The following is a 21,127-nucleotide window of genomic DNA, read 5'->3' on the forward strand; positions in this document are numbered from 1 at the left end:
CGGTGCCAGGCCGGATGCCTCTGCCCAGGGTCACAGCATTGGAGGAAATTTGCCATGTGAAAAGTCACATTTCCAAAAAAATATAGCTTGGGGTCAAATTCTGTGACTCTCTGATTTTTCAGAAGGCATCTGAAATGTTCTGCTCAAAAAGGAAGCTCCATTTTAGGCGATGCACTGGGAAGTGCTGGAGGTAAGCAGAGCGTTCCCTCTGAGGCCGGCAAAAGCAGCTTGGCTGCTTTGCTGCCTTTTTCACTTCACTGACAAACAACAACAGCATGATAATTTTGAGGCAATCTATGAAAGACCTTTTTCCCCCCCTCTCTTCTGGTGCTGCAGCTTGGCCCCTCAGCTGGAAAAGTCAATCACTTGCCCACCACTAATTCTGCAGATAGAGAAATAGTGGTTCAAAGTCTTGCCTAAAATTACCCTGTCAGAGCAGTGAGGAAAGACTTGCACCGTGAGCGGTGCCTAGCAGTCCCAGGCTCCAAAAAATAGGCAAAAAAGAAAAAATCTGCCTGATTCGGAGAAAATGCTTGCAGCAGAACTGGCAAATAGCTCCAAACACAGATGTTTAATAGGAAGAGAGGTGATGAAGTCAGGTAAGAGAGATAGAGGGGAGGCGCCAAGGGACCCTGACCAGCCCCTCCGGAGCGGGGCTCTGGAGCAGCGGAGCCGTGAGGGCTTGGAGCACCCGCGCACCACGGGGCAACCCCAGCCTGCGCGTGAGACGGGGCTGTGCAGGCTCCTGCTCTCTCCGCCGGCGAGACGGGTGTGCTGGCCGGCGGCACCCAGGCCGAGCCTGGTTGCACAGGGGCTGTTGGTTATCACGAGCGAAGGTGTTCCCTCCAGTCCTCATGCTCCAGGCTGGGCAGGAGGGCTCCTGCGGGGCTGCTGCGCAGCGCTGCGGTGCCAGCGCGGGGTTTAATCACCAAGTTTCCGAGGAGCGCATGGTCACCTCTCGGCAAGCGGCGCTGACGTCTGCAGCCTGGGCTGAGGGCAGGGAGGGGTTTGGTGCCACGCGAAAGCAAGGATTTGCTGTACAAATTCACCATGCTGGAGCTGCAGCAAATTACTCATTCTTTAATAATCGTGTTTATTACCTGCCTCTGATGGTGGTTCACAGAGTTGGAGTGAAGCAGATTCAGCTCCCCGAAGCTTTAGATCTGCCAGCCATTTTCATGACACAAGAAACTTTTGCTGGAGAAATGCATGCACCAGGTTTTTGATTGGGCAATTCCTTCTCCTCACAGCCTACAAAGTAGCCAGCTATTATCCTCTAGAGACCAGGGCTTTTTCGTGTGTGTCGCAGGCAGCCTCAGACCCCGTTCTGCCAGTTATTTACATAGCGCTACCTTCCGCTCCGGGCCCTCCTGGGAAAAACGTTGCTAGTGGTGGCAGAGCCCGGGCTCATGACAAGGTAATTTATGCTTCCGAAGCTAAGCAAGCAGCCCAGGAGAGTGGGTTTGTGGAGAGCTGCATGGGTTTTGTGAAACCCGCAGCAGCTTTGGAGAATGAATTATAAGCTGGCCAGGCACGGAAAGCGCTTCCCTTCGAAACTCCTGAACACGCAGCTCTTCCCACAGGTGCCAGCCCAGATTTATAGGAACGCATGTGGAAGGTGCTCTTCAAGCAAGTCATTTTGCTGACCCGGTCACCTGCCCTGGGTATAGGCATCTCCACCGAGGTCCCTGGACCATGTCCCCTGCCACCACCCAGGTGCATCCCAACGATGTGCTGCCGGAGCCACCCGGCAGTGGTAGGTCCAGGCTGCCAAAGCTCCTCAGCCAGAAGGAAAATAACCCCCAAACTTCAGCAGAGGGCTGAGCAGACAGGGAGGGAGACCTGTGGGCTGCCTCAGGCTAACACAGCAGTGCAACGCGGCATTGCAGTTTCTCTGACATATCTGGTCTCAAAAACTTTTGCAAAAATCCTTACATTTTGCCCACCCTGGAAAAATTATCCAGCAATTTTGTCCTGGCTGCTGTTGCCTGGTCCCTGCAGCTTCCAGACACTTTGATTTAGAGACCCCTCCACTCTTCCCGAAGAAGAGGCAGACCCCTCTGGGGCAAATCTGTGCTCTGGGCTGATTTCCTCCAGCACCTCCATCCTGGGGACAGCAGGGAAGAGCGCCCGCACCCCGGGAAGCCCCTCAACCGCCTCGGAGCAGGGCCGCGCCGGCGGAGCTGTCTTCCAGCTCCCTTACCTGCGCGTGGGAGAAGGGCTCAGCCGCGAAGTTGGAGAGGAGGCACAAGTGGCGCGGCGGCGGGCGTCATGCTGGCGGGCTCCGCGCGGCTGCGGGGCGGCCGCGGCCCTCGCGCGGGCCCGGGCGCTGCGCGGGGGCCCGGGCTGCGGGTGGGCGCTGGGCAGCGGCGCGGCGGAGCCCTGGCAGGAGCCCCGCGCCGCGCAGCAGCTCGCCGGGCACCGCGGTGCGCGGCAGCCGCGCAGCCCTCTAGCTGCAGCGGCCCCGCACTTCACTCGCAGCCGTGTCAAGAGACCCCGCGCTCGCCCGCTCGCTCGCTCGCGCGCGCTGCCTGCGCTGTAGGCTGCTCCGAACGCTCTCTAATGAGAACTGTGCGTCGCAACCGCTGCTTTTTTACAGCAGCTCCCCAACGCGATTTCCTCTGCTCATTTAGATACCGATCCAGAGGATCTGATCTTTCTCTCCCTTCCTACTCGCTGCATTTCCCAGGGCACAGCCCTTCCCGCTCCCCCATCACACAGCGGGAGCCTCCGTTAAGGAAAAGAGCCAGTGCTGGAAAGCAGAGTTTAAAGAAGAAAGATAAACGGGATTTCTCACTGCAGAAGCCTGTGCTGAGGGGTCAGGCAGCCCTGCCGGGAGACTGTGCCCTGGCAGCAGGTGGCTTGTTCTCTAGCTCTGGGTGTTTTTCTGCCCTTCTCATAAGGACCTGGGCAGGATAACGATTCACCTCACCCGTGCCCCCAGTCTGTGAAGTTAATTTGGATTCACACGAGTACAGTGGGAGACGACACCGAGGCCTCAGCGCGCCGGCCTCCCTGCAGCCCTTGCTCAGGGCAGGCGAAGCCTGGGAAGCTCATGCCACTCCCTGCCACTCTGGGGCTTGCTGAGCCACGCACGCTGTGGCAGGACACGAGCCTGCAGAAATGACTCCCTGGTCCTCCCGAGCCCTCACTCACCCCTCTGTTCAGGTGTCCCCATCAGGCCCACAACCTCTGCCTCCTTCCCAGTATTCACAGGGTCCCTCAGCACCTTCCTCGCCCTCCCCAGTGCCGTGTCCCTCCTTGTTTCCACGGGCTGGTCACCAACAAGGTGCCAAACTGCATCCACGTGCTCAATAGTATCCAGCATAATGATCACTGCTAGCAAAACTGCACAAGGCTGAAGCCCTGCCCTGCAGGGAGCAGATGATTTGAGCCCCCGCTCAAAGCCCCAGCTCAAAGCCCCAGCAGATGATTTGAGCCCAGATGGCTGAGCCCCAGCTAGTCCCATCCCTTCCTCTGAATTTTGCAGTGAAAGAGCAGAGCTCATCCTGGAGAGATGCGAGGTCTGAACCCCAGAGAGACGTGAGGTCTGAGCCAGCACAGTGTCCCTGTGCATGGCGCTGCTGGTGCTGACGCTGCCCTGTGGCTAACACCAGGGCTCTCACAAGGAAGAAGCTGGGGCTGCTCAGTAGATTTTTTTGATGCCTTTCTGCAGGTTTGGGACAATCTCCAGCACTAGATGACTTCTTCCAGATGCTGACCTGGTGGTGGCAGGTTATTGGCAGGTGGATCTGATGATCCCACTCCCAGATGCTGCAGGACTCTGGCCGGAAGAGGAGATGACAGGGCAGTATCCCACTGCTGAGGTTCCCAATAGCAGTAGTGAAATCATTTTGCAAAACCAAAGGGACTGGTTGGATCATGGTGGATAGTGGTGGGATCACAGTGCCCACAGTCCCCAAGCGCAGGACTTCATTTCCTCGCAGCAGAAACCGGTGACATGTGTCACTGAGGCCCTGCACTGGCCAGCTTCAGCTCCCTTAGGGCAAACCATGCAGCTAGCAGCCCACATCCCCAGGCAGGTCTGGGAAGGACGTGAGCCCAAAATGTGCATCCTCAGGCACAGGCTGGTGGCCTCAACCAGGAGACTGTCTTCTGGGAATCGCAGTCAGGTAGAGCAGAGTTGCTACTACTTAAAAAAAATCCCAAGGAAAAGGTGTCCTGCGTTGACCAGACAGTGGCCAGCATAGCTGAGAGGCCCTCCTATGCAGTCTGGAAACTCTGAGATGGGAATAACACTTCTTCACATCTTGGGGAACAGGACAAAAAGGAGAGGGCCTGGGATGCAGCAAAGGAGGTTCAGGTGAGCAAGTAGACAAATAGCCCTGCAGAGTCTCCACTGTCAGAGGTCTGGCTGACTAGACAATTAGCATCCATCAGAAATAGCCTCTCCACTGGAGACCCTGCCTTGAGGCAACAGGATGGAGCAAACTTGTAAGGTCCTTTACGGCTCTTCTGTAGCTCCCATGCAGCTGATCTCCCAGTGGGTGTGAAACAAAGTCCCAGCTGTGACTTCCCCAGGATTTGGGTGTGCTTGCAGCACAGCCCAGCTCCAGATGCCTCTGTGGGAGCAGGAGCGGGCTGCGCTGCGACCCTGGCTCACGAGAAGCAGTGGGAAGCAGCAGGACTCCCCATGGCACTGCTGGAACAGAGAGCTTTGGTGGCAAGTGCCTTCCCTGGTGCAGCGAGACTCCTCCTTGGCTCCCAGGAGCTGCTGATGCCCATGGGCACATGGTCAGCTGGAACACAGCTTGCAACACGGCCCTGCTTTCTCAGTCCTGCTGCTTGCCTCAGCCATCACTCCCCATGCAGCCATGTCCAGCCAATTTAAAGCAAAAAAAGAGGCCCAGGAGTGACAAAGTGTCATCATGCACAGGAAAGCTCTCACAGGAAAGCTTTTCCTAAAGGCGCCGAGCCTGTGAGGTATTGGAGTTGGTAGGAAGTGGGATGCAAGCTCAGAACTCCTGCCCTCCATGCCCTGGAGAGCCTGAGCAATGGAATCAGCAGCTGGGTAAAGCATGCAGCTACATGCCTTGCTAGGCCGGGGAGCTGCCTTGGCTTTGTGCGCCAAGAGCTGCCAGGGCGCTCACCAGCAAGGGGTGGCAGGACAGAAGGAAGTGCCAAGAGCTGCCAGGGTGCCCCCCCGGCAAGGGGCAGCGGGACAGAAGGAAGGCCCCTGCTCAGGGACAGCGCTGCTGCTGCGGTCTGGTCACCTCCGCCACAGCCGCCCCTGCAAACCCCCCGCCAGCCGCTGCCGTCAGTGCGGTGCCGCTGCCGCTCCGTCCTTCACTCAGCACGTGGGATTAAAACGCAGGCGCTGTAATTACCCAGCCAGGGTGGCGGATTAGCCCTCTCCAGCTTTCACAGATATTACTTCGGGGAGAAGCTGCAGCACTGTTTCTCCTGGTTTAAGAACGATAAGGCCATATTAGCATCCCCAGTCAAAGTCTCCCAATTTCTAAGAGAAATTTATGCATTACATATATTGCATGTACATGCTTGTGCTTATGGTGAGCAGCAGCATAAGCAATGTGGTTTTGGAATCTTTTTTACAACTCCTTCCAGGCAGCCCATGTTAGAGAGGGGCAGCATCCCTGGATGCACCGTGAACGCTCCTCATGTGGCTCCCTGGGAAAGGGCTGTGTGACTTCGAAAGAAACAGGCAGAAATGAACCCCTTGAGGGTGCCAAAGAAGAGCGCTGGTCAGAACTGGTCAGAAACTTTCTTAACCAAAGAGGTAAGAGGAACCAAATTTGAAGAATGTTCAGCAGTAACATAGAGAATTTCCTGCACTGCTGCAATTTGCTGTCATATTTATGCATCCACAGGGATGAATGAAAGAAAAATGGGTGTATAAATGGCCCCTTGCTCTAAGTTGCAAGCAGCAAGGGAGACCTCTGGCAAAAGCCCATCCAGCAGAAGGAAATGAGATCTCATTTATTAGCTGACGTCTAATATTAGCTATGCATTATCACATTGGAGTTGCTATACCAGCTAAATGATGCCTCTCTTCAAAAAATAATTAGCAAAAAATGTTGCCAGAGACATAAAATACACGTGTAAAAATCTGTGCTTGTGTTTCAGAGATGCCTTTCACTGAAAGTGGGTTTTTGTTTTTCATTATGTTCAATCAAACATTAAAAACTCACTGCCAATATGCCCTGAGCTTCGCATTCTTCATCTAACTACAGACATAGCAACAGATAAATATGCCATGGCAAATTTGGTAACATTGTTTTATTGACAGCCAAAAAGCAGATCACTTCAAACTGGAAGTCTGAAATTCTGCCAAACACTTGCAAGCGGGTAGCTGAGATGAAAGATTTAGTGCCAGAAAGGGACAGAAAACACTAAAACCCCAAATAATTGGAAGGTCTCTACCAAGGTGAGAACTCAGCTTCAGAGTGTCCTCGAAAAGGCAGAAAAAGAGAGAGAAGACAAGATAAAGGCAGAACAAATCACACTCAGGATGACTGTACATCTTCTTTTAACGCATCACTCAGCCAGCTGCATTAAGCTGGACCCAGGACACATCAGACAGGGCCCGCTTTTCAAAGGCGCCCAGCACCCCTTGAGCCAACAAAACCAGTGTCAGGATTTTAAATATGTATTTATGGGCAGGGGAGGAAATGTACGGATAGGCAGTGAACAGATTAGGCTATATTTGCAGCTATTAAAGTGATCAGATTAGTGATATCTAGAGAGGACAGAGGAGCTTCAGAGGGATCAGCCAAACCTAATTAATTGGGCAGCGTGACGAGAGACAAAATTTAGTGTGGACAAGTGAAGGTAAAGCATACTGGAAGGAATAACTTCAACTCTTCATAATCACTAATGATTTCTAAATTAACTGGAAGTATTAATAATAATAATAATAAAAGATGTGGGTGTATCTGTGGACAATAGAGTGAAAACCATCTGGTTAGTGTACAGTGGTGGGTAAAAAAACGCTGTTAGATTGCTTTCATAAGTGATGCAGAAATTAATAAAAATATTACAGCACTGTGCTGGTAGTGACTCAGCTGCTCAGGATGAGGTAAGTTTTTCTCTTAGAGGACAGATTCAGATTATTTATTATGAAAAACATAGTATAACTTCTGTAAAGGTAGAGTGCTGAGTCCTGGAGTGCAAAATGACATTTTTAAGCAATTATAAGGAAATCTGGTTATTTAGGAGGAGGAAGTCAGCAAAAATAAGTTACAAGTTCCTTAAGAAATATAGCGCCTAGCATCAGATTTTATCATGACCTTAATATTATTAGCATCCTGATAACATAGGTGTCTCAAACTTCCCATGTAACTAAAGCTCACTAAAAGCCTGTGCCTGTGATAAATTTGAACATCTTTCTTTTGGGATTAGTGTCATTTTCCTCATTCTAAGAAGGAAGGAAGAAGTAAAGTCAGCCTCTGAAGAAACTGAAGGCTAAAATACTTCAGCATAAAGAAATCCATAGAGAAGTCCCTTCTTAAGTTGCCCTTACTCCGTATTTCCCACTGCTTTGACAAGATCTCTTGCGGTCAGTTTGAGCAAGGACATTCTTCTCCTTACCTGTTGTTAGCAGCACTGGAGGGGAACAGTTCTCAGGCTGCTAGTGCCAGGCACTTTTCTTAGGCAGCTAATTGATGGAGGAAGGCAGGTGCCATTAGAAAGCTATTCAGAGCATCTAGGTTCTGCAGTAATTAAGTTCTTAATTTACATGCTCTGAAGGGCTGTTCCGTGGTTCTTGCATTTTTCCTGTGTTAGCCACAGAGTCTTGTTAGATGTCCACAGTATTTAGTAGTGCCCAAGCTCCTCCTAGAAGACATTGCCGTCCTCCTGGAGAGTCACTTGGACACCACTGGAGACAGAGAAACATGGAGGTCACTGTGGGAAAGGGCAAGCCTTTATGAGGCCAGAGGCCTCTGTGAAGGTTCAATGTGGTTTGAAGAGTGTCCTCCTGGGCCAGAGCTAGCCAAGGTGTAGGCTGGAAGAGCAGGCTGATAGTAGCAGATACATGGGGATGTGGAGGGGGAGGACGTAGGAGTGGCAGGCTGTGGGTATGGGTGCACATATGGGAGCATGCACATTGCACAGGAGATGTGTTGAAGTAGGGCATGTGGAGGATGAGAGGGGCAGGGCACCCTGTGTGCAGTCGGAGTGCTTTGTACAGCCTTGGCAAAGCAGAGAAGCTCTAAACCCAGAATAACCCAGAATATGCTCTGGCTATTTCCCCGACTGCCAGAGTCTTGTCCTGTGGTAAATCTGGCCATAAAAGATAACGTTCTCCAAAAAAAAAAAATCTTAGCTGAGATTACCTATCTGCTAATTGTCACACACAGACATCATGTGGGAATAATGGGCTCTTGTTTAGTGTCCAGGTTAATGCCTGCACCCAGCACTCTCAACCACAGTGGTCCTTGGAGAGGAAGGGATATGAAAATGCTGATTCCAGGAAGCTGTTTTGCCAGCCCACTTGACACTAACACACTTTGTTTACGATTTAGGTTATACAGGGAAGCCTATAAAGCAGTCTCAGTAGTGGAACAAATTATCTGTGAAGGCCAGGGAACCTCTAGCACAGAAGAACTTTAAAGAGGTTAGAGAAACATCTGTCCAGAATGGTTTGTGTGGAACTGATCCAGCCCTGGGGGAGGGAGACGCACTCAGTGACTTCCATAAGGTCCTTTCCAGCCTTACGCACGGTGGTTTTGTGATCCTGCAACGCTTGAGTGGTGTCACTGAATGGCAGAGCGGAGATTTCTATTGAAGCTGAAACTTTGAGTTATGAAGAAAATCAAGGAGAAGAAGCTGTTGAACCTTAAACAAACACAACAAAACCTGAATTCCTATGTAGCCTGTGCTAAAAAAGCTCATAGAGTTTCAGCTGTAAAATATTTGGAAGTGTATGGAGCAGAGCAGAGTTGAGGGTATTTGAAGCCTGGCTGTGCACTTTAGGGCATAAACTGACAGCCTTCACTGTGACGTAGTTCTTCCCGGGAATGGAAGGCGATGACATGTGCTCACTTGGAAAACCTTGCCCAGCTCAGATTGGGGTGGAAGCAAGGTCAATGGCTGATGGACATAATTCAGCTTCCTTGGTCCCAGGGAAAGTTCTGCTTCCGGTAGTGACTGCCGCAACTAGTCCCTGGGGTTTGGAAGACAGAACGAAATAGCCGAATTGAGACATGTTCTGAGAGGAAATGACAGATAAGAAGCTTCCCGTGCTACAGAGCTGGCGTTGAACCAACAGAGTTTAATATTTTAATTTCACAGGGGCCTGATCTGTGATGCTTCATTTCCTTAACTGTTCATTTTTTTTTTCCCATTCCCTCCCATTTTTCACAGTTGTCCTGCTCTATCCAGAAAGGCTGTGCTGATACAGGACGTGGCCTAGCCTGTGCACGTGAGGCAGAGCCCGTCACAGTGTCTTGGCGTGCTCATGGCTGCAGCTGCTCCGTGCCGCCTTGTGGATGTGGAGGATCTAAGTCCAGCCCCCGCAAAGGCTGGAACTACCTGTGGTGGCTCTCACCTGTGGGAGGCAGGCGCAGTCCCCCATTGCCTGATTGCTGACTGAAGCCCCTTTGGAGTCTGGCAGACTGAGCCCCAGGGAGCTCCCAACTCAGTTGTTGGCAGAAGGCAAAGTCTCTGGAAATGAAGCTTCACAGCGCGACTGAAGCCGGAGATGAAAGGCAGGCAGCGGCACTAGGAATACGATATCAAGCAGTGGCTGCGTGAGCACTGCAGGGATCTTACCCACCTCTGCTCAGCCCCGTGCCAGCTGAGTGGAGCAGCACCGTGGCCGCGTCCCTCCCTGTAGGACCCTGAGCCTGTGGCCGGCTCGCCAGCATCCCCCTGCCCGCTCCCCAGGATTCCCCATCCATGCAGCACCCAGGGCTGCCTCCATTCCATGTGACTCAACCATGGCAAATGCTGGCATACGCACAAGTCTCAGAGCTTTTACTCTCTGCAGTGAGTTTTCTCTCACCTGGTGTCAAGCCACTGGGGAAATAGATTGTGAAAATTAAAAGGAAATACGGCTTAGCAAACAGGAACAGGAGGGTTTTGCCCCCTTCTCCACCCCAAGCACTTTAAAAATATAATACTTGAATAAGCAAAAATGGCTGAACTGTCATGCATGAGGCACATGAATCATCTTCAGGGAAGAAAGTGATCCTGGCAATGTCTGGGCTTGAAGTAACACTAGTTAGCATTATAATGACTCATACCATATATGCGTCACATCGTTTTTCATTAAGAGCAGAATTCTGGTGTCCTGTGACTAACCGGAAGGTGGAACTGTGGTCTTAAAGCCTTGGGCCAGGGACTCTCTCTTCCACACATTCTGGTTCAGTGCCAGAACATTATCAACAGTCAAATATTGAGTAATAATAATAATTCTCAGATCAAACACTTCATTCAAATGACAAAAAGAGAAGGGCTTTGGAGCTGTCTTCCCTAGGGACTGCTCTGTTTTTAATATCCATTATCCATTTTTAATAGGGAGAAAATGGATAAATTGAGGGCAGGCACCTCCAGAGAGGCCCTTCTTCCGCTCCCAGCTCATTAAAGTCGAATTGTGGCTCTGCAGCCTATTTCGGACAAGGTCAAAGTCTCCATTTTTGTCTTTCTACAGAAAGGCCTTGAATTCCTATTTAATAACCTTTTGTCCCCACAGCATCCTCCAGACAAATCTTTTGGTCTGTGTAACACACTAGCAAGCCAAGGATGCAGCTCTTGGGCCTCACCCGGAGCAGACCATGTCCCACCAAGCCTCTCAGTTTGCTTGTGCTGGTCCAGCTCTGCCTGGCCTGCTGGGCATGCCAGGGACCTGGTGCTCTTACTGACCCTTCATCTTGGGTAAATGCAGGCCTGGAGGCATCAGGAGTTCAGAGTGTGAGAGGTGGAAGGGAAACATGAGAAAAGAGGTGCTGAGACGGAACAGGAGGATGGACGAGTCAGGGAGGGAGAAGTGCTGGAGGAGATAGCAAATGAACTAGTGGCATCATGCTAGGACAAGGTCCATTTCTTGAGAGCAGTAGCGGCAGCTCTTGTGGTCTCGGACCATCCACTAGTTGTAGCCCAGCCGTGCCTCACGCCAGTGCTGTGCTGCCTCCCTGTCCACCCTGGAGTGGTGAGCCCTGCCTCAGACAGGCTGCTTTGGGGGCTGCTTTCGATCTGCTGAGGGACTGCAGCCAGTGCAGCCCACTCAAGGCAGTACTTACAGACTATTGACTCTGTTTTGATGATAAAATGCTCAAATTAGATAGAAAAATGATGAGAGGCAGGACAGGAGTAATTGTCAGGAAACATGAGGTGAAGGCTAGGAGACCCCTAGGAACAGCCTGTCACAGGGAAAGATGGGAAAGACTCTGCTCTGGGATGCGAGCCAAGGATATACTGAGCTGCCAGTGGTGCAATTTCAGGCTGTGAGAGCTGGCAGCATATCCCATCACAGGAGGCTGATACAGGGCATCTATATTTTGTGGTACCTTAACTCTGGTTCCCGGAGGACCTCTGTGGGCTTTGAGGTGTGTCTGATTTCACTTATTGGCAGTAATTCCCTTATTTTGCTGTGGGTAGCACTATCACGCCCAGCCCGGGCCACCGGAGGGGCCTGGAGCCATCTCCTGCACAAATCAATCATCGGTGTCTAAAGCATGTGGGGTGAGGGCTGGCTCTCTAAAGAAAGCACTTGGGCCTGGGAAAGCTGCAGGCTGCACCCCAGCTGTGCTGCAAGGACCTCTGTGCAGCTGGGAAGTAGCCCTCATGTTCAGACATGCCTTGGGATAAATTTCCTGAGAGCTCGATCTGTGAGGTGTGCGGGGAGCATTGCAGTGGAGCAATAGCAGGTGTGCTTACAGCAGTGCGAATTCCTTTGGGCATCCTCATATCCTCCAGGCAACGGCTCCACCAAGCTATGGGTCCTGTTAAAGCTGTGCCATCAGGTTAAAACTGCTTTTCCTGATCAAAGTTTTCTCCACCGTTAGGAGAGAACTGGATCTAGGTGAGAAAAGAGTAATCAAGGGACATGCTGAAGTTGCTTTATCAAATTGCAGGAAGAGAGAAATAAAGTCTGGAAGGTATCCATGGTGCTAAAACCACTTTACCCCCTCCTATCTGAATACAAATCAGCCAAACAGCTTTTTATCAAACTTCACAAAATAAACCACTTATGGACAGAAGGAAACAAGAGAAAATGCATTTCAAAGGGTAGTATTTGTACTGAAAGTGATAAAATACCAAAAATAAATGCTTATAACTGAAGCTATTTCTCTAGTCATTGCAACAGGAGAAGCACAGGGTTCTCTCTGCTAAAGACTTAGCACCATCATCACTAGCACTGATGCACCATGTAAAACACACAGCAGGCCAATAGTTATTCACATTGACTGCTGAAGTGCCTAGAAGAGGCTGGATTAAAAGCAAGAAGAGTCCCATGGACTTTTGGAGACAAGATCCCTTGGAGATAAGATAGAGACAAAAATACAACAGCAGTCGGGTTCACAGAGAAACGGTGGTCATATAAATTGTCCATTTAGCTTTCTCTCTAGCCCCCACGATAATCCTAGAGCTGGAACTGTGACAAATATAGCATCTGCAGCCATTTTCGTGCCACACTGATTCAGAGTAGTTTCATAAGCAAGGAGACAGTGGTGGGGAGATTTACTGTAAGAACTAGCCAACATCTTTGTTTTCTTGTGGATACTGAGCTGTAACAGCCAACTATGCGTGAAGTCTGGGCAGCTGTTTGGGGGCTTGGGGGTCTATTCTCAGTATAGATCTAGCTATATCAATAACTGACTCAGCCTCAGGCTGGAGATCACCCACAAAAAGTATTTCCACTTTACGGAATGCCAGGATATGGCACAAAAGCTAATAGTTTGGAGGGACTGTGCCATAATCCATTGGCTCAAGATACTACTATTTGTGAAGCATTCAAAGACACAAATTAAAAAATGCATTTCTAAGAGGTGAAAATATTAGGAAAAAAATGCTTCACAACAACCTCTAGATCTCTGAAAGCCATTGATGCATTTCTAATGTAGCATGTCAAATCCATTGCCAGAAATAGCATCACTGATGTCCTGAAAATGCCTGGCTGCCTGCCACGTTCCCCTACTTGTCCAAACCAACCTGGAGAACCTGTTCTTTGCAGGCCTGTTCTCTGGGCTGAGAACAAGGCAGCACAGAGCCACAGTTACACCTCCACACCAGCCTGAGCCCGACAGCAAAGTCCACCTCATCCATACTCTGATCTGCCCGTGTAGAAGGGAAGAGGCCCAAGGGAAAGTGCCAGCCCTACGGGTGTTGTTATCCCTGCTCAATCTGGGAAACCCTCTCACAGTTTTTTTCTGGCACACTGGTTGACTCAGGGTGACACTCTTACACTGGAAAGGAGGACGTATGACTTCCAACCCACTGGAAGGCCTTCAGTTTTCTCTTAAATCAAGATCTCAGAGTGGAGTTTGATCATTTCTGGCCTGTCATCCCAACCTGGAGTCAAATGGGTTTTGAAGTCCCCTGTCTCGAAAGTAGATGAGAGATTTCGACATGGGAGGAGGATTTAATGCTCCACAATGTAGTTGTGAAGATTTTCGGGCAATATGTGGAGTGAAGAAGTGTGAGTGAGGAAGGTAACGGAGGGAAGAGCCTAGGCTTTTTCCCAGTTTGCAATGCAGGTATTAAACGAGGGAGACAGGATGTTCCCATGGCCTGCCCTGTGCTCATTGAAGCACATGCTGTGTGATATCCCACAACCTGTGAGATAACAGAAACACAGCTCTGGGCTGGGGCTGGTGACACCTGAAGACCAGCATGGTCATGTAGCTTCTGGGCTGAACTGTCCCATTCAGGGTCATTTCCAGCATGTCCAGCATAAACCTGTCCTTGTGGATGGTTTTCTTTCCAATGCATAGCAAGTCTTTCTATCTGAAAGTCCTGTATGTTCAAAAATAGTCCCCTTTCCTAGACATACTGCCACTTTGCAATGTTGCTTTGACCGGGCTTTTCACAGTTGGGTATCATATCACTCACTATATAAGCATGATGTGACGTGTATGGGATCCTGCAGCAAACCTGTCAGCCCTAGAAAACGTGGAGGTGAAATTCCAAAGGGAATTGTATTTTTTCGACAGGAAGTGTAACCAGAAATGAATGGGAAAGGAAACAAAGAGGTTGCAAAGAGAAGATTTTGTCCAGGATCTGTATCAGAGATAAAGCTGTTCATTCAGTGGAGAAAGTATTTATAAAGCATTTATATATATATAAATACCCTGCAGAGGCACAGGGTCCCCACGGCAGGGGGGCTGCCCCCATGGCTGCTCCACAGAGCTTGGGCCTCAGGGGGACCAGATCTGGCGCTGATCCTGCAGGTTTTATGGCCATCCACCTCACGCTTGGCCTCTCAGAGATGAAATTTATGTGCGGAGCTGTGAACTTTACCACGCTGCTAATGTTACTGCTGCGGCGGCTGTTAGCTGAGTGCTGGGCGTGAGGACATGCAGGCGGGTTTGCCTCCTGCCTGCGAGTGCTGGGCCGCAGCCAAGCCCGTCCGGCCCTGCCCGAGGATGGAGAAGGCGATGCCGGGCTCGTCCCTTCGCGGCCGGCGGGCCACAGCCGCCATGATGGAAACGTTGATGTCCTAGGGGGCTCAAGGAGACAGTGTTGGAGGAGAGGGGGCTGCAGGCGCCTGTTTGGAGTGGGGCGCTGGCTCCTCGGCCTGGACATTGGCAGGACAGAAGCCTGCCGCCCCCAGCTCCCACCATTGCCTTGCCGTATCATGGTGTGCTGCAATGCAAGGAGGTGTTTCGAGCCTTGCAGCTCTCTGGCCTCTCTTACCTCCACGGGACTTCTCCCTGTCATAGCAATCATTCTGATGTCTGTCTGTTTGTCTATCCTCAGGAAAACCCTCAGGAAGCACAGCCATCCGTGGGGAACAGCAGCTGTCAGTCTTGCTGAGCAGGAGAGAGCCAGCAGCTCTGTTTTGATGGCAGTTGCTCTCCATGCAGTTTCCTGCTTTTCCCTCCTTTCAGAGGAAACAAAAGCAGGAAACAAAGCTGAGTTCCTCCCAACCTGCCCAATATCTGCTGTGCCCAGGTCCCACTGATCCAGCCACACTTTTCTCCAGACACGGAGAGGTGATCTGGGCAAGCATCTTCCTCAAAGCCAAATGCCTGCAGAGGAAGATAAGTTGAGCCTCATCAAACCTGCAGTAAAATCCCTTAGTGCTCAATCTTGTTCCCACTTCAGCAACTTTGATGTCCCTTTGATAAGGATCTGCAAGGGATTATTGCCATGGTGTCTGTTGGAAGCAATATTTCTAGTAGTCATTTCTTCATACAAAAGTTATCAAAGTCCCTTTGGCTTTTAGGGCAAAGCGTTTTGAAACAGTTCAACCATGGTAGCTCTGTGGACAGATGCCTGTTTTGTTCCTGTGCTGGTTGCAGCAACAGCAGTGCTGTGACTGCTTTGTGTCAGGTCCTGACAAAGCAGAGGTCTGCATGCAGCCCTTCTTGTCCTTTGCAAGAGCCACCCTGGCTCTGCACAGCCTTCACTGGCATAGAAGGAGACATGGTCCTCTGTCATTGCGATCCAGGCTCCCCCGGGGACCTCCCCTGAGCCCGGATCCAGCTTGCAGGCTGCTGGTGGACCTTGCTGCCTTGGAGAATAGAGCGGGCTAATGATGGAGCCATCTGGAGTGGCAGGTGCCCGCTCCAGCACCCTGCCTCTGCCTGGCTTAGTGCTGCATGCTCTGGGCAGGAGCTGCTCTGCTTTTCTAGGCTCTGGTAGGCTCTGCTCCTTTTCTGCCTCCGCTGGGAGCAGCAGGGACAGGAAGGCAAGCTTCTGGCAGAGGGAGGCCACAGAACTCCAACTGCTGTCTCTTTGGAGCTTTGCAGGGACTTTCTCCAAATGACCAGAACATCAAACAGCCTCACACAGTTGTCCCTGCTTGAGGCACTTTGGACTCTTCTTTGGGAGGGCATGGGGAGATGTGCCAGCTTCCTCCAAGTCACCAAGAGAATCCTGAGGAAAACCCACCCAAATGACACCCTCCACCACCATCACAACCTGTGTGTCACAGCGAGCCTGTGCAAAGCCCACATACTGTTTGTGTCTTACTGCTGTCATCTCATGGAGCTTATGACAGAGATCTTCTGGACTTCAAAATCCATCTGGAGCCCACACTTACTGAGCCATTAATAGAATACTGTGAAAAGCTGCCCAAAGGTCTGTACTTACCTTCCTCCAGATGCAGCCCGCTTCTGCCAGCAATCAGACAGCTAGCAGCAAGACCCAGTACTCACAGCACTGACATTGTCTTCTGGAATAAAAATGCTACAGATCTCTCAAAACAAAATGGCTTAAAGGCCGAAAGAGAGAAAAAAAAATGAAATGGAAAAATCTCCCATTGAATTTTGCAAAAGATTGTGCCACGCTGCACCAGGAGACTGACATAGTTCTGCAAGTGCAGGGGCTGAAATCCAGTCATGAGGCTAGAGACATTTAGTCAAAAATCTAGCACATTACCTCAAACAGGGACCTGAACCCCAGAAGATACTAGCATGTTTTGTAACCCTCAAATATGAACAAAAGTGTCTTGGGTCTGTGTTTTAGAGTGCTCTGATTTCAGTGCGGTCATTTTATTTTCTATTCGTGTATTTGCAGGTGCTATGATTTCATATGCATTTTTATGAGGCTTTTATAAATAATAAAATATTTCTTCATCAAATAAGTATTATTGCATCTTTCATAGGCTGCAGCTTTAGGTGGTTGTTCGACCTTTGTGAGAAGCCCGACTCTGCCACATGTTAGATTATTTTTTTCTATCCCTTGAGTTTATCTGCATCTGTTAATTCTTTATTTTTGTTCTTATTTCTAAATGCCATCCCAAGTCTGGATGCCTCCTAAATCCCTGTCCCCTTTCTGTGCATTCTGCATTTTGCAACCCTGATTTAACCCTGAGAGCGCCACTGCAGCCTGGAGCCAGAAGGCAAGCAGCCCTTTCCCTCTTCCCTCTGGCACTGGCTACCTCTCCCAGCCATGAAATATTACAATATGTGTTTCTCAATCAATAATCCATCAGTATTTCTGAACTCAAGGGAAAGAGTCAGCTTCTGGCTTTTCCAGCTGTTTCCCCAAGAACAGTTCTGCTTCTTCCACATTGTATTCTCACATCCCATTTCTCTCCATCCCTCCCTTTTCCTTTTGTTGTTTCCAGTCTGTCGCTTCTCTCTCTCCCCTGCATTTGTTGTTTTATTTTCCTAACTTGCCTCCATAACTTGTGCCCACATTTCTATTACTTCTTTCTTTCTTCTTTTTCTCTCTTTCTTCCTCCAGCCTCTCCCCTCTGCTCCCTCATTACCTGCATCTCTTGGTAAATTGTATACTGTCATTTACAACTGTAATGATGATGAAATACCCAAGATGTGGCAATGCAGGCATCCTTTCCCTCTCTGCCCCTTCTCTGCTCCCCTTACACACAAAGTATATTTCATTTTTCCCTTGCTCCCTCTACAGCCACAGCACTGGAGCTCCGCATGCCCTGAGAGCAGCAGCATTGTGCCAGCAGATGCGGAAGAGAGGAAGGATGAGCAAAAGGACCAGCTCCCCTTGTTAATCTCCTTTGGGGAACCATAATGTTACAGATGGAGCAAGGTGAGGGCTGGCTCTCGGGGTGCTTTCCACCCAGCAACCTCCAAGTGCTCTACAGTGATAGGCAAAATACATTATCTCTGTGTCACAGATGGAGAAGCTGAAACAAATCACTATAACGAGTGAGAGGGATACAAGTAGAGTGTCCCCAGACTTTATGCTTTGAAGGAAAATATCACTGAAGGGGACTAGCCTCAGAGACCAGGCAAACCTTGTGCTTAAATCTCCCCGTGGGAACAATAACAAACCCTCTCACTGGAAATCTAGGGTCTGCAATATAGAATACAGGTCTGAGTTTGACATTTCTCTGCTTCCAGCCTATTAATCAGGCAACAGGGGACTGACTTGCAAGGAATGGCTGCTGAGAAAGGGAAACTGCCACAGAGCACAGCAGACCTGGGTGAAGCATGAGGGGAACGGGACTTCAGTGGGAAATCTGAGGGCATCAGACTGCAGGAACCAGCTCGGACAAGTGCTGGTGATGGATACGGCTGTGGCATGGCAGAGGCTGTGAGAGACAGGCATTGCTCCCACAGCCTGGCATAGAACTGCTCCCATCTTCCCCTTAGTCCCTAGGGAGCAGGGACTTTTATAGCAAGTGGATCCATGCTGCCTCTAGACAAGTCCAGCCAAAATCTCACCTTGGTCATAGTTATGCGCATGGACCATAAAGAGCCACTTGCTCTGCTGCCTGCTAACTTTGTTTGTCCTCACTTTAAGTCAGTGGTATTTTACTTGCTGCTCCTCTGGAAATAGCCATATCTGTTTTTACAACACACTTGTAATTCCTGATGATCTCAGTAAATCAAAACAGGTAACCAACTGTTGACTGAACATTAGCCGTGCTGGGGATGCTTTTCCAGTGGTATAAGCTGTTTCGATAAGATAATGAGAAATTAGTCAAGCATTCATGAACAGATGCTCTTTCTTCTGCAGAACACAGGGCTCGCTTCATTGTTTGAACAAATCTTTCTGCTAAGCTGCTGCTAGCTGGTGAGGTGCTGATTTGGTGTGATGCATACCATTTGTCTTCATAAAAGTTTCCAAGTTGGGCAATACAAACAGAGGTCCGCTGTCACTTACGAGCTGTTCTTGCAGAACGTGACAGCTCAGTGTGTTGGGTGCCTCTCAGAAAGTCAGCAATTTCCTCAACGACGAGGAAACTTCTTGAGCTGGTGCATACGGTCGCTACCTGCTTCTCATTTCAGTGACTCCCTCTGCAGCACCTCTGAGGGCCTGCCTGTCACCCGTAGGATGGACGCAGCCAAGGGCCGCTGTTGCATTAGCTCTGTGCAGAACACTTGCCATCCCTCTGCTTTCTTTTCTCTTCAACTCCTCCCCCACTCCACACCTTCAGTGCATCTTACCTAATATTAAACTGGAAAAGTAGGGGGCTGGAACTACAGCTTCTGCTTTCTCACTTACCTGGAGCATGAAAAAAACCTTAAGTCAGTGATAAAGATCCCTCTCACATAACAAAATGAAAGTGGTTCTTGCCAGTTTTATGTTTATTTTCAGAGAAACAGCAGGATATACACAGAAATCCTGCCCCGGATTTTCAGGGCATTGTCATAGATAAAAACGCATTCAGCCCCGCACCTCTGTCACAAGGTTATCAGCAATCTCTTCGTCAGTCTGAATGAGGCTGTCAGGACACTTTTAGCACAGCAAACACATTCCATGCTTACCCCATATAGCACTGCACATGCAGCTCTCTGCAAGGATATAGTACGAAATGCACAAGCAACTCGTCTTAATGGCAGCATGTAGAGGCCCCACTGTGGAGGGACACCCAGAATGGACAGTTTCAGCCTTCTAAAATAATGGAGTGAGTGTTTTAGTGTCCTCTGGAGGGGACCCAGTCAAAAAATCTGATCAGTGCTGGCTCTACCACATGGTACAGTTTTGGTTAGCTTTGTCCTGATCTTTCGTGGGAGGAATAAAATACTGGAGAACAACCAAGATTTTCTTGTATTTCAGGAATCCCTGCAAGAAGAAAAAAAAAAACCAAAACCAAAAACAAACAAACAAAAAACCCTATATATATTCCAAAATGACTTGCACTTTTGGAATGAAAGCAGACATTGCACTTTGGAGGCTCAGTAGCTTCATTCATATGGACCAAATGCTCTATAAAATGTTTAAAAATTGATACTTGTCCTTGTAAATCCAAAGAATACAGCTTTTCACATTAGGTCTGGCTGCATCCGAATTCTCAGGACCCTCATTTCATAACTGGCAGGCTCTAGCAGTTGGTTAATGTGTTACTCCTGTAAAGCCTCTTGCTTGAAATACCAGACTTCAACACAGTGACACCAACACAGTCTGGGCCAATGCTGCTGGCTCCCTGGTCTCCTCTTCCTAGGCTTAGCATCGCTCTGCACAGCTGAAATTCTGGCCACTTGCAGAAAAGTAAGGAGAAATGTATAAATGTATAAAAAGAGGTTATTCTCTTGGATTTGCAGTCAGGCCAATATCTCCACAGCTTTGACACCATGTCTCTTTTTCTTCTATAAAAACATGCACAATGGGCACTATTTATTCACTGTTTGAAGCTATAACCTAACTTGTTCTTCTCCTTGAAGGATGGCATGCCCAAAGCTCTAGTTGTTCAACCCCACTTCTCTTCCTGGGATGCTGCATTTTTTACTGGTTGTCTGACTATCAAAACAAATTCTGATGGGAACTCAGTGATGGACACCATAGGGCACAGAAAACAATTATAAGGAGCAGAAATAGCCTACGTACACAGCAGGAACAGCTCTCTGATTCAGAGAACTTATAATAAGATCAGAGTCTATAAGATTCAAAGCCCTTATAGACTATCAGAGACTGCATAGTCTCTGAGTTTCCTCTGAATCACGCCTGGGCAAGCAGACAAAGACCTGGCTGTCATATAAATCTGATTTATTTAACCCTTGGTAGTCTGGAGTGGACTAGTGTAATAGAAACAAGGACGTCTAAAGCTGGGGCAAGGTTAAAGTGAGGCAGACTTGCCCAAAAATGTTTACATCTGAATTCTGCAGTAGCTCTAGATGACTTGACTGGGGGCAGTGGGGAGCAACAAGGCCGCTAGGACCAATTGTCTCTAGTACCTGACAAGACACCCTCAGCCTGGAGCCCTCCAGTGGGCTGCCACCCCCAAGGCAGGCAGGCTCACACGTTAGGTGCATTCACTGATTTCCATTTGCTGATCTTACTTTCAGACATGTTCAGGCTGCACCTAGTCCAGCAGGAAGGAATATCACCTTCCACCAGGAAAAGAAGTCTCCCCAGGAAATTCTGATGTTGTGAGAACGCCTAAGACCAGGTTGTTCTTTATTGCACTCATTTCCCTTGGGTTCTGTGGTGAGGGAGGCATGAAGCTGCTTGTTTGATCTACCGCAGACATAGGAGTTGTCCCTTTCCAAAACTACTTTCTTGCACATGCAGAACCTGGTTCTACTTTCTACCATATTTTGTACACCAGTGTTGC

This window comes from Tinamus guttatus, unplaced genomic scaffold, assembly GCF_059628265.1.
Source record: "Tinamus guttatus ecotype Peru unplaced genomic scaffold, ASM5962826v1 Tinamus_guttatus_pri_ptg000327l, whole genome shotgun sequence".
Lineage (NCBI taxonomy): Eukaryota > Metazoa > Chordata > Aves > Tinamiformes > Tinamidae > Tinamus > Tinamus guttatus.